The 15,230-nt window shown below is 36.7% G+C and overlaps 1 protein-coding gene across 1 annotated transcript in view; it reads right to left on the bottom strand.

Annotated features, from left to right (window-relative positions):
• The window catches only part of LOC114480175 (neurexin-2-like), a 484,818-nt gene that overhangs the window by 50,685 nt on the left and 418,903 nt on the right, over positions 1 to 15,230 (bottom strand). The window lies entirely within an intron of this gene.

Below are 15,230 nucleotides of genomic sequence, written 5' to 3'. Positions count from 1 at the left end.
GTCTGACGCTGTAATCTCTCCATCTCTGTCACAAGAGCGCGCACGTAGCCAGGCTGAAATCAACTCGCTTAACTTAGCGTGTTGTAATCCAGATTCGTAGGACAGCTTCTGTCCATCTGAGAATGTTTGGTTAGGTGAAGCCCGCTAACGGTGATAAATCCAGGATATAATGATCTAGTTCCGTAGTACAGGGTCTTGGTGTTTAACTGACATCTACTGTATTTATCCACCATTGCAACATGAATCAAACGAACTCTTGAAGAAAGACACAGCAGGAAACAACACACTGGGTTGTTCTTAATGATAGCAATTCAGAAGACTTTCTGAGTGACATGAGGATATATTAAAAAAAAAAAAAAAAAATGAGAGCATAGATGGTAAATCAATAGAGACTCAACACATAGCTCACTAGACAGCAGTGGTTTTCTTTTCCTAAGCACATTGTTTTTACATTTAAAGACAGACTTCAACAGATTAATGCTGTTATTACATTTCTATATATTTATTTTCCTGTGGTGTACAGTATATCCATCACTTCAGCTTGACAAGTCTTCTTGTCTTAGCCCTTGGCCTTCTTTATTCTGCAGTGTGTGAGGAGAGTGTGTTTACTCTCACAGGACGGAATCATCGCAAGCTCTGAAGCCTTACACCATGCCCGTGATGGCAGATGATTGTGTCGTTTGGGGGGTGGGGGGCGGGGGGAGAAGCAATACAAGATGGATGCAAAGGAGTGCACTCAACAAATGGTGAAGGATAGATGGGTCGGGGGGAGTTGCGCTTGATGAAAGGTCAAGACGAGTGCGTTTTCCTGCCTGTCAAATGTGCACCACGGGGCTTAGCCTCAACTCCTCACACATGTCTCGCGTTGCTAATCCATCACGGTAGTTCTCCTAGCAGCCACAGAGGGGAGCTCTACATCTGTGATCAATCTCCTCTTTTTTTTTTAATTCCCCCCTCCCCTCGCGTCATTTCTTCCATCCAGTCGACAGAGCTTCTGTCAATTCACCTAATTCTGTCTGCTTCATTTTATCCCCACACAAAGCCGCCAAACTCAGGTTTTTTTTTTTTTTTTTTTTTTTTTTGTGGAGTGACAGAAAACATGCAGAGAAAGAGAGTGAGGGAGAGTAGATTGAGGTAGCTTTACTGATTTTAGTGTCTTTTGTCTAGATTGTATGAAATTGAGACTCTCAAAACTGAAGGTACTTATTAGCATGGCTCAACACCAAACACCAACTGGAAGTCTGATAAAGGCAGTGTTTGTTTCGGAATGGTTTTTACGTGCTTTTTGCCCAGAAGGTTTGAACCAACACACACATTTATTAAATCCAAAAAATCTGGGATTTTTTCCGTTGTGGTGTGTAGACCAGTGGTTCTCAACGCGACCCCTAAAATAAAGGTGCCAGAGACCGGGGAACCCCACTCTACCTGAAGATGGTTGAACACAGACATGAACATTGAAGAACAGTCATGTGTAGACAGGGCCATCTATAAGGGGGAATAAAGGGGAGAGATTTTTGGGGTCCATACATAAAGTCAACAAAATGATAGATCTATCTATAGCCATTTTTTTTTTTTTAATCTGAACTACAGTATATCCACCATTATCCAGGAAGTGTATTATTATTTTCTCCATTGTATATAGTCATCTAAAATATGTAAATCCTTGTTTTAAATAGAAATAAAATGGGTTTAAAGTGACCAAAAATGATGGGAAAAGGTGGTGAAATGGGGTTTTAAAAACCACAGAAATTGGTTAAAAGTCACATATTAGAGTGGCCAAAAACAGACAGAAAAAGTGTAAAAATAAAATAAAAGGGTCAACATTGACTTAAAAGTGACAGAAATGGTGGTTGGGGGAATGTAATTTAAAAAGTAGGAACAAATAATGAATGTGACAAATAGGCTAAAATAAGCATGAAATATGGTGAAAAAAGCAATTTGTCAAACAGTGATGTGCAGTCAGGGTAGGCAAGGTCGCCAGTGCCTAACTAAGGGTGAATTGATATTATGATTATTTGTTTTAATTATAATAAATTATAATTTATTTTTCCATTTCCGATAGCCTACAGTCCCTATAAGTTTGAAAGTGTCAGCATTTTGTGCTTTTCATAGCCCAAATAACTAAACACGGCTATTTCCTGGTACGGCAGAGACGCTGCACAGTCTCACTCCGCTGTAAGGCAGGAGGAGGCCACACCCCCTCCCAAAAGCACATTGCTGCTCTGCCTCTGTTCCCATAGCGTGTTTTATGTGTTTGCGCATGCGCAGTCAGTTGCTCAAGATGAAAACCATTTACTATTTTCCTTTTATTTTTAATTTTCAAAAGAATCTCTTGATAAACTAAATTTAACTAAAAATACATCTTGAATGAAATAAATAAAGGAATAATACAAATGAAGAAGAAGCCTATTAATTTAAATTCTGGTTCTATAGTAAACAATGCAAAACTGCATAATAGTTATTTTTCTTTTTAAAAGTGCAACTGAAAATGTTTTTGTGCCTTAACAATTGGACTTAAAAGAAAAAAAAAAAAAAAAACAGTCTACATTGTATTTACTTCAGATATTTGTTTGGACCAGCAGGGGGCGCTGGTAACCCAGTGGTCGGTTGGCATGCAGCTAATCTGTGCAGTAAAGAAGAGATGCTATGCTAGCCGACAGAGCTAATAGAAAAAAGTGACTTTTAAAGATATTTCACGTAATATTACAGATATTCCTTTGGTGCTAAAGGGGTAAGGAATCACTTCTGAACATGTTTTAAGAGTAGAAGGCGGCCAGAAAGAAAGTAGTAGCAGATTCCGCCCGCCACCTCAGCATTTGGACAAGAGAAGGATAAATATATAGCGCCCTCTGCTGTTTAAAAAAGTACTGTGATTAAATTTTCCGAAAATCGAGATCAACCGTGATACCTATGAATCGATTTTTAACTGCCTTACGATTAATTGTTACATCCCTACTAAAAATCATATGGGAAAGACGTCTAACGTTAAACAGAGCAATAGAAATATGCAGAGCAACAGAGGAGGAAAAAACTGAACACGGGGTGCAAGAAGTTCCAGTGGATGACAAAACGAAAATCATCCTTCCTGACAACAGTCTCCATCATAACACCAGGAGATGATTAGGTTCCCAATGTGTTCCAAATACAGATGAAACAGAAAAACATGTGCTGGCTGCCTTTATGCCCAAAGTTCAGCTGTACAGATTACAGCTTCAGCAGCCGTCAGTCACGGAATGTGTTTTCATTGAGAAGAAGAATGTGGAGCAGCATCTCCACATAAAGGAGGATGCAGAGATGATCAGTGAAGGTCAGGAGGAAAACCAGCTCTGTGTGCAGCAGGAGACAAACAGTGCTGCTTGTCCTGTTAAATGTGAAGATGAAGAGGAGAAGCCTCAGGCCTCCCAGCTACACTGGAGACCACAAACAGAAATCAACATGAAGGAGGAACCTTCAACCTGCACTTCAGATGAATTCATGAAAAAGCAAACTATGGAAATTAACAACAAAGGACCAGAAGCAGCCCAGAACCCAGATCCAAGCAGTTTAGTACTACAAAGTGCTGATGGAACGGAAACAGACTCGTCTCAGACTGAAGATAATAACGAGGATGATGATGATGATTATGAAGATTGTTGGCAGAAACCTCTGTCAGAGTCTGAAACTGTAGCTGAAGCTGACTTTGACTCCACCAGGAAAAAGAGAAAGATGTCTGACTCAAGAAAAAATGCTGAAATGGGACGTAAAGCCTCTAAAACATGAATTAATTCATTTCAACAGATTTGTTCAAAAACGAAGGTTCAGGTAAAAATAACATCTGAATGTGTGGGTGGTGAGAAAGTATCACTCAGTGCAGCTTCAAAACTGAATCCATCTAAATGTGATGTTTGTAGTAAATGTTTTACTCGACAGTTTCACCTGCAGTCACACAGGAGTGAAACCATTTAAATGTGATGTTTGTATGAAATGTTTTAATCAAAAGTCTGATCTTACTAAACACATGAGAATCCACACAGGAGAGAAACCATTTCAATGTGATGTCTGTATGAAATGTTTACCCATAATACTCACCTGCAGTCACAGGTGAGAATGCACAAAGGAGAGAAACCATTTCAATGTGATGTTTGTAGTAAATGTTTTACCTGTGAGGCTTACTGGCAGTCACATGTGAGAATGCACATAAGTCTGAACTGAAGGTCCACAAGAGTCCAAAGACTTTCAAATGTGATGTGTGTAGTAAATGTGTTTTTTTTTTTAATAGTTAATTGTTTTTTTTAGCTACTTAGGTTTGGTATAGTTTAAGTTTGAAGTGAAGTTAGAGTTTTGTAAGTTAGTTCTTTCAGTAAGTTAACGTAACAGATTTTGGCAAAAGTTTTAGAGTTGCAATTGTTTACCTTCTATAAGTAGAACTGTAGATATTGTGTGTTACTTGCTTTACCTTTGAATATTAAAGCTTAATCTGTCTTAGATTAAAAAAAAATGTTTGCTCTTTATTGAATAATGTGCATTTCCGCAGTTTATTTGTTTTTTTTTTGGTTTTTTGTTTTCCAACAGTGAGGTGTGGGAGCAACGCAAAAATGGGAGTACAGTGGTTCACCTTTCGCGGCCACTGTGTTTCGTGGATTTTTTTTTACATTGCAGTTTTGGATGCATTTTTTTTACAGCTTGCTTTAGAGAAACATAGGCGCAAAAAAAACAAACAATGTATCTACCCTTAAGATTGAGGACAATCTTAACTCCAATCAAAAAGATATCTCCAGTTATGTCTATAATTTTTATTCTTACATATAGAAATCAACAAACAAGTCTATTCATTGTGAATCCTTTTTTTTTTTTTTTTCTAATTCCATCCAAGGCATTATTACTAAGATCTCAGAACAATACAAACAAAACTGTGAGAAAGTAATTACAAGATTAGAAATGGTAGCGGTAATTAAATCTATGCAAAAAAAAAAAAAAACTGGTTTCTAGGCTGCGATGGACTTACAACAAAATTCTATCTGCATTTTTGGGAAATGGTTGGAAGAGCCCTTATTTAATCTGTTCAACAATTGTATAATCAAGGAAGAATTGTCTGCTCGCGTGAAACAAGGTGTCATGTTTCATTCCAAAACCAGGCAAAGATTCACTACTAATCGAAAATTGGAAACCTATTACGCTGCTTAACACTGACTACAAAACACTAGCCCAAAATAATGCTATCCCTTTTTCTTGAACCACAGAGTGTCTGTTTTATGTCAGTTATAATCTGACAATATGTCTTACTGTATGGCAACATAGGTGGGAAAAGTGGTGGAAAGTGCTGAAAATGTTTTGAAAGTGGGTCAAATGTGCTGAAAAGGCATTGAAATTTAATGGAGAAGTGGCAGAAATGAGAGTAATGAAGCCAAATTGCATTAAAAGGAGCAAAAGTATGACAAGAAAAAAACATGAAAACAGGTTCAGATATGGCAAGTTCAGTGTAGTTGCAGAAAAGGGGTAAAAATAAACAAATATGGCCTCAAATTGTTCAGAAAATACTATTTCTAGAAGGCATCGGACGACCCCAAGGTTGAGAACCCCTGATGTAGACTAATTGAAATGTACATGACGTGTCAGTAGGTGGCAGTAGCACAAACTAGCTGACGTGGCGTCAATTCTTTAAAGATGTGATTCAGGAGCAGCCAACAATTTCTCTTTTGTCTTCTGAAAACAACAATAACTTGATTTGCAGTCAATGACGTGTGACGTGGCTGTTTGTACGTATAGCTTTAGTGTCGTAATGTAGTCTCTTAACTTGAAGATACAGGCTTTGATATTGGAGAAGCTTCTGTGATTGGGTTTCTACTGATGGACACTGGGTGTACACATTAACTGTGTGATCTAACACTGCTGGGATGGATGGACTTCAGAGCTCTGGATAATGTTTTGCATTGCAGTTTCAGGATTTCTTTTTTTTAATTTTTTTTCATAATTGGTCGTTAAGACCAATGAAGATCACCTCCGTCCTTTAAACTATGAAATATTAATACATAGATTCTGCCTGAAACATTTCCCTGTAATAGATTTTTATGGTGCCAACTTTCTGTATACATTTTCTTTATTTAATTTTCTTTCGTTTGTGTTCCTGTCTGGTTTAATGAGCTCAAGGCAACAAATTAATTTCATAATGCACATTGGATATTTTACGTTTTGAATAAATGGAAATCTATTCTTTTAGTTTTAGTGTCTAATAGTGTTTAGGCGGCTTTAAACTACAGACTATATAATTCATACTGTATATTCAAGTATAAAATACATTTTTTTTTTATCAATTATTAGAAATGTAAAACCACAAAACCTTGTCCCTTGACATGATTATTTACCAAATGAGTTCAGAACCTCTATGTTGACTGAATCTGAGACAATCACAATTTAGTGTTTACGTTTTCCTTTTTTCCCATAGACAGACCAGTGGCGGCTGGTACATTTCTCCGGGGGGGGGGGGTACAACTCCAAAAAAGATATACACCAAAAACAGGGTTTGTGTAGCTTTGAACAAATAAATAAGGAAAATTGCAGTTTCAGAAGTACGTTCAAACAAACCACCATTTATTTCCACAAAACCCATAAACAAGCAAGAACAAATGTAGTTTATACCAGTGGTTATCAACGATTTTTTTGGCTTTTCTCTCATTTCTGAATCTAAGTACCCCCTTAAGTCCAACTACAATATTTTGCTCAGAATACTGTAAAAAAAAAACAATTATAGATCATAATGATGGAATGAATGAATGATGACACACATTTTAATCAGAATCTCATTTTGTAAATAAGTGGAAAGAAACGGTATTTAGTGCCTCATGAATAGGTTTATTTCTATTAATCTGAGAAATTCTGGTATACACAATAGAGTGAGTGAGTGTGTGTCAGGGTTATTATACAGTACTTCTTGAAATTTAGTTTGTTTTGTTTTGTATTTTTTTTTAATTTTGTTTTTCAGATTTTACCTTTTTCTTTTAGTTTTAGTTATTTTAACAAGTAATTAAATACAAACGAGGGTGACAAAGGAAGTGGTAAACAAATATGCATAATTTAAAACCTGACAAAATATAATTTAAGACCAAGTTTTCAAAATAAGACATATTCAAGATTTTGAATCATCCGAGTTTGTTCATGTTTCTTTGCCTTCTCTAAAAAGTGCTTTAAATGGGTCCTACCTGTTTTTGACCATGCTGAGTCAGCAGGTAGGCAGGGAAAACAGAACTATTTAAATTACCTTTCTTTATTTTGCTTCTCCTTCTAATGTCCCACTCCATTGACTCGTATTGACGAGGAGTTTACTGCGCATGCACAACTTTTAATGAGAGTTGACGGTAAAGATTACTGCGCCCCAAGGAGGAAACACATCATCAATCAGACACAGATAAATGAAACAACTTTACACATCATCATTATCCATGTAATATTTATTCTGATTATTTAAATACAGATATAACTATGTTTTGTAGCGTTTTTAATTCATTATTAATAAAAAATATATATAATAATTATCTTTTACTCAAAATAACGTGCTGAGTGGTGGGGCGGCGCCCTAGCACCCTCTATTGGCCAGCTGTCACTGAGTCAGAATAATTACATTTTCTATTAACTCGAATATAAGCTAATATATATCAGATCACAGTGTCCATGATTACAGTTGCTGAATTCATGAGAACAAAAATGTGATTTATTTCAATAAATACATGTCCTGTTTATGAATATGTTTCTGTGACAACCTTAAATAGGTTGTTTGTGTTTGTCTCTGGTGTCTTGTGCGTCTTCTCCCTGCAGGGCCTGATTGAGCATTGCTCTCAGGTGTGAGGGGGCGGAGCTACCTCTATAAATCTGGTGAAGACCATCAGCTCATTAGTTGCCATTCCTGGCTTGAGACTGTAGCCACTTGTTCCCTTTTTCTTGTGTTTTTATAGGTTTGGTTTGCATTAAATAAATAAATCTCTTGCATTTTGTCATGAACCTGATTCAGTTGTAACAAATTTGATTGGTCACCTTTCTTCAGGCTTCTAAACATCTAGTGAGTTTCCAAAAGACAAATAGGTTGTGGCGACTCCCTTAATGAAGGGGTGTCAAATTCACTTTAGTTAAAAAGCCAACTTTGAATCAGTTTGATCACAAGTGGGTCACTGATTTTTAATAGTGAAAACAAGCACTATGGCACCAAAAATATCCAAGCAATAAGTGACATATCAGTCCATGCAGCATCTGTAAATGTTCATAGTTTTGGGACCAATTTTGATTTAGATTGCTGAACATTTGTGCAATAATTCTAGAAATTGAGTTATTTCAACAATTTGAGATAGAAAAATGACTGTCGTGATATAACCATGAGAAAACCGTGAGCCCTGCAAACAGTGAGGAGTTTCATTGAATTTGTGTAGTTCAGAATTTACTACAGGCTAAAATGTGTTGTTGAATCAGATGTGATTATGGAGTTTCAAAGACTCATCTTTGCATAGGTTGTGCTTATGAGGTTGACATTATTTTTCAAATGGGTCAGAAGTGCAAAAACGTGAACTCCTTTTGCCTGTGCTGCTCTGTATATACAGTTTCCTATCTAGAGCCGTCCATTTTCCGTGATTGCATTTGTGTTTGGAAACCCGTTTTTTTCTTTATCTCTTGAGCTGCGTTTCCATAATCTTGCCTGCAAGATGGATTCTCCTGGTGTTCACAACACCAGAATCCATCTTGTGCTGTTTCCGCTTTTGTATTTCCAAACCAAATTGTTTAAAACCAATCATGAGGCAGTGTTGTGGTTTAGGGCGGGATATCCAGGTGTGATGAAGGCAGATTCGCCGAAGCAAAACTGGGGCATGAGCAGTTGCGGGGAGAGGAGGTAGCTGGGCTACCGCTATTCAAAGATATCAAAATAGAAAGATGTCGACGCAGGAGTTTGGTTAAAGTGCCCTTAATTTGCATACTCCTGTTGCAAAAATGGCAAAAGTCACTCAACGACATAATGACCGCAGCATTACTATGCCAAAAGAAAGTTTTCACCAGCAGAGCCTTCTTGTTGTTGTTGTTGTAGCAGCGTCTCTGCGGCGCATGCCAATGATGACATAATTTGTTACCGTGTGATTGGCTAAAACAAATCATGGTGGACAGGCACTTCGCCCAATCAACTTCAAGCATTCTGTTCATGTCCCTCCCTGGTTCCCAAAGAATTCACCAGACACAGACCCAGATCGATGTAGAGAGCTCGAGTTAGAGGGAGGGCTACACATTAATCTGGCTTTTGCCAGATTAGCGTTTCCATTACCCTTGAAAATGCACAAAATTGAAATAGCGCAATAAAAACTGGTAACGCCAACGCCTGAAAAATTCAAATATCACCAAAAATATTTTACGTTTTCATGACATGACGTACATGGCGCAAAGAAGAGGAGATCGAGACATTTCTGAGTGTTATATTTGGACAACAGTATGAGTGTTTGGAAGATCCATCTTCCTGCAGCTAAGTTTCGCGGGATAAAATTTCACGAGAGTTACCAAAATAACCTTCAGTTGACACATGTTCAAAGCGCAATTTTACTTTGAACTTCTAAAAATTGTTGGTTTTATTTTTGCGAAAAACTGTAATGGAACCACAGCTAATGATTTTCTCTGTCATTTTTACTTTCTCGGAAGCTTGGAAAGACCAAATTCAACGCTTGGGCCTTGAGTTTGACACGTGCCCTCATGAGTCACTTCTTGTTGAAGATACTTCATCTGCTCTGCACAGCATACATTGGCACTCTGACTTGTTCCGCTTTAACCTCTTGCACATAGAAGAGAACCATTACACGTCTGTATAGTGCCAATGAATAGGTGTTCTACAAGAGGTAAGCCACCATTGATTTGCTAACCATCAGTTAACACAGGGTCAGGGGTTGGTCAATGCCACTGATACCTTCCTCCTGGTGTTTCCCCATAGTGTAAGCTTAGAGAGGTCTTTAACACCAGAGCTGCCTGTTAAGTCAGTTATGAAGATCCAGTGGGAATTCAAGCTGTTACGTGAGCTAACAGAGTGCGCCTTAACCGTGTGATGACGGTGGTAGGGTCAGAGGGAACAATCTTTGATATTTGTCCATTTTCTCTAATATTACACAGAATGCAAAAGTGAAAGATAAAGCTGGTCTTCTTCTGTGGAAAAATGAGGGAGAAACCCTTGATAGGCAGAAAATAGGTCAAATGAGATGAAACTCATCAAAAATGAAATGTATTGCAGAATTCATTATGCAGCGGTCAATATTAAGTGCTCTGCCATTAAGAAATGCTGATTTATGTACATAGTTTAGAGTGTATTAAAAAAATGGAATGAAATTAGTTTGGAGCAGACCAATTCCTAATTCCTATACGCACCGAAGAGAAGATAGAGTGTAATACATTCACCATTTTATAATCTTCACCCAATTATAAATGATAATGTATTTATTCGTTTTTCTGGGTTACGGTTTGGAGCAGAGGTGCAGTTTGGAGTCTTTAGCCAATGTTATTGATCTTTTTGAGATCTTATAATAATGAATACAATAACTATTGTTTCAGTCACACGAAGAGTAGTTATTGTACTACAATGTGGTCACCTGATACTAGACAGGTGATAATCATGTGACTCGATGTAATACTCAGTAATAATAGCAATGCTCACCGCTAACAATGAGCTTTTTTTTTTTTTTTTATTCCCAAAAGGGAACTTGCAACTAATGTAGCACATTTTATTTGTTATAATGTTTACAGACAAATGCATAAATAAATGAAATAACCTCCTTGGCAGATAAAATATATTATAAAGCTTCAATGATGGGTCGGTTTTCCTATCACTTCAAAGAGTTAATGCTAATTCTAGCCTTACTTTTACAGTTATTAAAGGGTTTACAGGCAATGAAACAAGACTCTGTTCTCCCTCTGAAAAGCCTAATCCAAACCACTTAACCCTATTATCCTCTAATAATATTAACACATTTTACACTTGGGGTTAATCTGACTTTAGGGATATTTGCCTTCAGAAAAGGATTTTCAGAAAAAATATTGAAGTATTTGTGTAAGGGACTTTGTGGATTTGTTGAATACATTAATAATGCTTTGATAATGAAACCTTGACCTTTTCTCTAGCGCCACCGTCAGGCCATACTTTAAAATTAGATTTAATTTATTTCCAATAGTTTTTATCAAAATCTCAAATTTACTGACACGTCATGATCTCATGATTGTTTAAAAGAGCCAATAGCGGCAAAGTGCAGCATCCTTGGGTCATACGAGGGAAAATGTGCGTGTTTTTCTGTGACATTTTCTTACGCATTCAGTGCACGCTCCGTGCATGATGGCCGGTGAGGAGCGCTTCTAAAACGAGGCGAAAGTGCTGTGGGGAGAAAAAAAAAAAAAAAAACACGTTGAAACGTGACACTATAGCTTCGTCCTATTGGTTGAGAAGAAGAAGCCCATCGTCCAATCAAAATTTCACATATAGTATAGTGACCATTTTGTTGCCAGGCAAACAGAGACGGAGAAAGTGAGAGTGAGTTGAGATAATAGCAATTATTACTGTGATTTGACTGTTTAGTGTGTAGCGCGGGAGAATAGTGTAGTGCCTAGTATATTTGTTTTTTTGTTTTATATCAACACAAAGAGGCACAAATAATTCCCCTGTATTTGTGATTCATACTTTTTTTGTAAATAGTTAGAAAATCGACATTGCTTCGATTTCACTGTAAATAGCTATAGATAACTGTTTTTTCATTCATTTGTGTATATATATATATATATTGAAATATATAATTTAGATTTGCTATACAACCAATAAAAATGATTCGTTAAAAATGTTTGTGACTTTTATAGTAAACAAAAAGTCTAACTTTTTCCCACTTGAATTTGAGTTTTTATAGTGGTTTTAGATCCACTGTATTAATACAGTATGCCATATTAAAGAACATACTTCAAAGACACATTTGTGAGGTTCTCCTGAAAAAAAATTAGACCAAACAAGGCAAGGTTTGTGGATTTCCTGATATGAAATATAAAGATAAAATCAAACGCCTTAGGCCCCAGAGTGACCACAAGAGTATGAACCCTATTGGTTGTAGTAAAACAGCTTGGGTGTGCAATTTGTGTTGAGCACATTGACAAAAATATCATCATGATAACGTTATGCTTCATTAGTTATACCCATCAAATTAGGAAAAGTCATAAAATACAAAGCAAAAAAATGTAAAGTTAACTATTGTTTTTTGAATGACAAACATTGAATGGGGTCAAATTGACCCCAAGGATATTAAGAGGGTTAATAAATCCCATTAAATCGTAAAGAATTAATGTTCTTGTTTAACTGTAAGTAGTTTTAATTTCCATCAGTGCTACATTAATTATATAATATTCAGTAGGGATGTAACGATTAATCGTAAGGCAGTTAAAAATCGATTCATAGATACCACGGTTCACATCGATGCTCTGAAAATTGAATCGCAGTACTTTTTTAAAACAGCAGAGGGCGCTATATATTATTCCTTCCAGAAGCGGACGTGACGGGCGGAATCTGCTATTATTTTCTTTCTGGCCGCCATTTACTGTTAAACATGTTCATAAATGATTCCTTACCCCTTTAGCACTGAAAGAATATCTGTAATATTACGCGAATATCTGTAAAAGTCACGCTTTTCTATTAGCTCTGTCTGCTAGCATAGCTTCTCTTCTTCACTGGTGGAATAACTGCATGCCAACCGACCACTGGGTTTCCAGCGCCCTCTGCTGGTCTAAACAAATATCTGACGTAAATACAGTAAAATGACTTTTTTTTTTGAAGTCCAATTGTTAAGGCACAAAATCCATTTTCAGTTGCACTTTTAAAAAGAAAAAGAACTATTATGCAGTTTTGAATTGTTTACTATAGAACCAGAATTTAAATTATTAGGTTTCTTCTTCATTTGTATTATTCCTTAATGTATTTCATTCAAGATTTCTTTTTAGTTAAATTGCATCAATTTGCATAGTTCATCAAGGGATTCTTTTAACAATGAAAAATAAAAGGAAATAGTATAGTATTTTCCCCCAAAAAAATACAGGAATATTTTTCAGTCGTTTGTCAACATTCCCATTTTGTAAAATAAATCATGAGAAAATCGTATCATGAACCCAGTATCATGAATCGAATCGTATTGGGAGTTTAGTGAATCGTTACATTCCTAATATTCAGAGAACTGTATTGGAACCAAAATGTGTAAAAAAGTTAAATATGTGGGATTGCAAATAAACACACAGAACTATAGTGATGGGCTTTAGTCTAATGTCCCTGTGTGAGACGTGTAAATTAGAAATTTGTCTAATGATGGTTACATTAGTTGTCCACCATTACACTGTATATTTGAACCTGAAAGTGTGTTTCTGTGTGTATCCTTTGCTGTGCGTGTGACCGTCCGTCCCTATCGTAACGCACGGCAACAGATGCTACTAAAACAAGAAGTTGGAGCATTAGCCAAGCATTTATGCATTCCATCTATAGGATCTATTTGTTTGTTTTGGTGAAATGTGCTCCGTCATCAACAAGTAACGAAGATCTGATAGTATTTGCGCACTTGCTCTAAAGTGACTGAGAATGTTTGTGCAGTCACTTAAAGATGCTGATGCACCATCTTTGTGTTAATGCATTCACATTAGGCGTCTGTGCGTTCAGGCTCTTTGCAATGGCCATTAAATGGCTCTGACAAGCCATTCATTCCAATTACATTTACCCTAAAAATGTGAGGAGCTAAGCACGGCACATGGAAGTGGAATTGATCGTGTACGTGCACTTGGTTGTTGACAACGCAGAGCATCTTTAGTCTGGTTAGTGTTGATTATATATGGTGGAAGGCTCAGGCACCGACTTTAAAATGGATAGCGAGAGAAAGGCAACTGGTGTACTTTGGTTTTCAAAATGAAGGTTGGTAAAGATGTATTTTATATAGGTAGTGTATAGTAAGGTACATCATATGTTCTTGTGTTTTTCAGCTATTGATACTGCACTCAATAAATATTTCATCTTTCCTCCAGTTTTTTAAAATGTAATTTTTCAATGCGGTGAATTGGTTATTGTACCATGTAAGTTTACTTATTATTTCATTACAACAAATGCAAACAAACTGTAGAAAAAAATATTTTTGTATTGCTATTTATATATTTTCAAGTAATGTATTCTATTCTTATTTATATATCTACTTTAATTGCGCTACAGAGAAAACTGCCAGACAAAAAGATATATTTTTTTTTTAATTTATTTATTTTTCTGTTATTTTTTATTTATTTATTTTTTTTTTTTTTCTATGTAATGACAATAAATGCAATTTAAACAGAACAAAAAAGCAATTGAAATTTCTAATTAATTGCAAATTTAATGAGCATTCAGCTTTTCCAGCTCTTTTGGAATTTTGTATTTTACACAATTGGGGCTAAGAACAATATGTGTACAGACTTCCCTCTCCCCGGCCACTTCCTCCAGCTCTTCCAGGGGGACCCCGAGACGTTCCCAGGCCAGCCGAGAGACATAGTCTCTCCAGCGTGTCCTGGGTCTTCCCTGGGGCCTCCTTCCGGAGGGACGTGCCCTGAACGCCTCACTAGGGAGGCGTCCAGGGGGCATCCTAATTAGGTGCCCGAGCCACCTCATCTGGCTCTTCTTGATGCGGAGGAGCAGCGACTCTACTTTGAGCACCTCCCGAATGACTGAGCTTCTCACCCTATCTCTACCTCACTATCACTATCTCATGATCCCTACATAATGTTTTAGTAAATCGCTAGCTACAATAACCATACTTTTTTGAAGCATTTTGTAAATATAATATGGGAACATCGCTTTCGCCTCGAACATTTAGGATCATATCGTAAGTTAAGCAATCATTAGCTAGCTAGCGTTTGAAGCAAGAGCTGTTGTAGTGTCAGAGAATGCTAAAGGTTGACCTACTATTTCTACAAAGACTCCACAAACATGCCAACTGATGTCACCGAGGACATTTTAAGTAATATCTAATTCATCAATATACAGTTTAGATGCTATCTTCTAGACTCAAAACACTTTTAAGTACCTGGACATTTGAAGCTAGTAAACTATTTGACCCAGCAAACTACTAGCATATTTTGTCTTTTTTGTGATCTTCATTTTCCTGACAATTTTCTTAAGTATTGAGAAACCTACTTTTAAAAAAAGAGATGTTCCAACACTTCATAAGGCCTGAAAACACATTTGCTCTTTGGGAAAATGAGTTTTGAAAATTCAT

Source organism: Gouania willdenowi, chromosome 18 (genome assembly GCF_900634775.1).
Source record: "Gouania willdenowi chromosome 18, fGouWil2.1, whole genome shotgun sequence".
Lineage (NCBI taxonomy): Eukaryota > Metazoa > Chordata > Actinopteri > Blenniiformes > Gobiesocidae > Gouania > Gouania willdenowi.
This window is presented reverse-complemented; position numbering and strand designations above follow the sequence as displayed.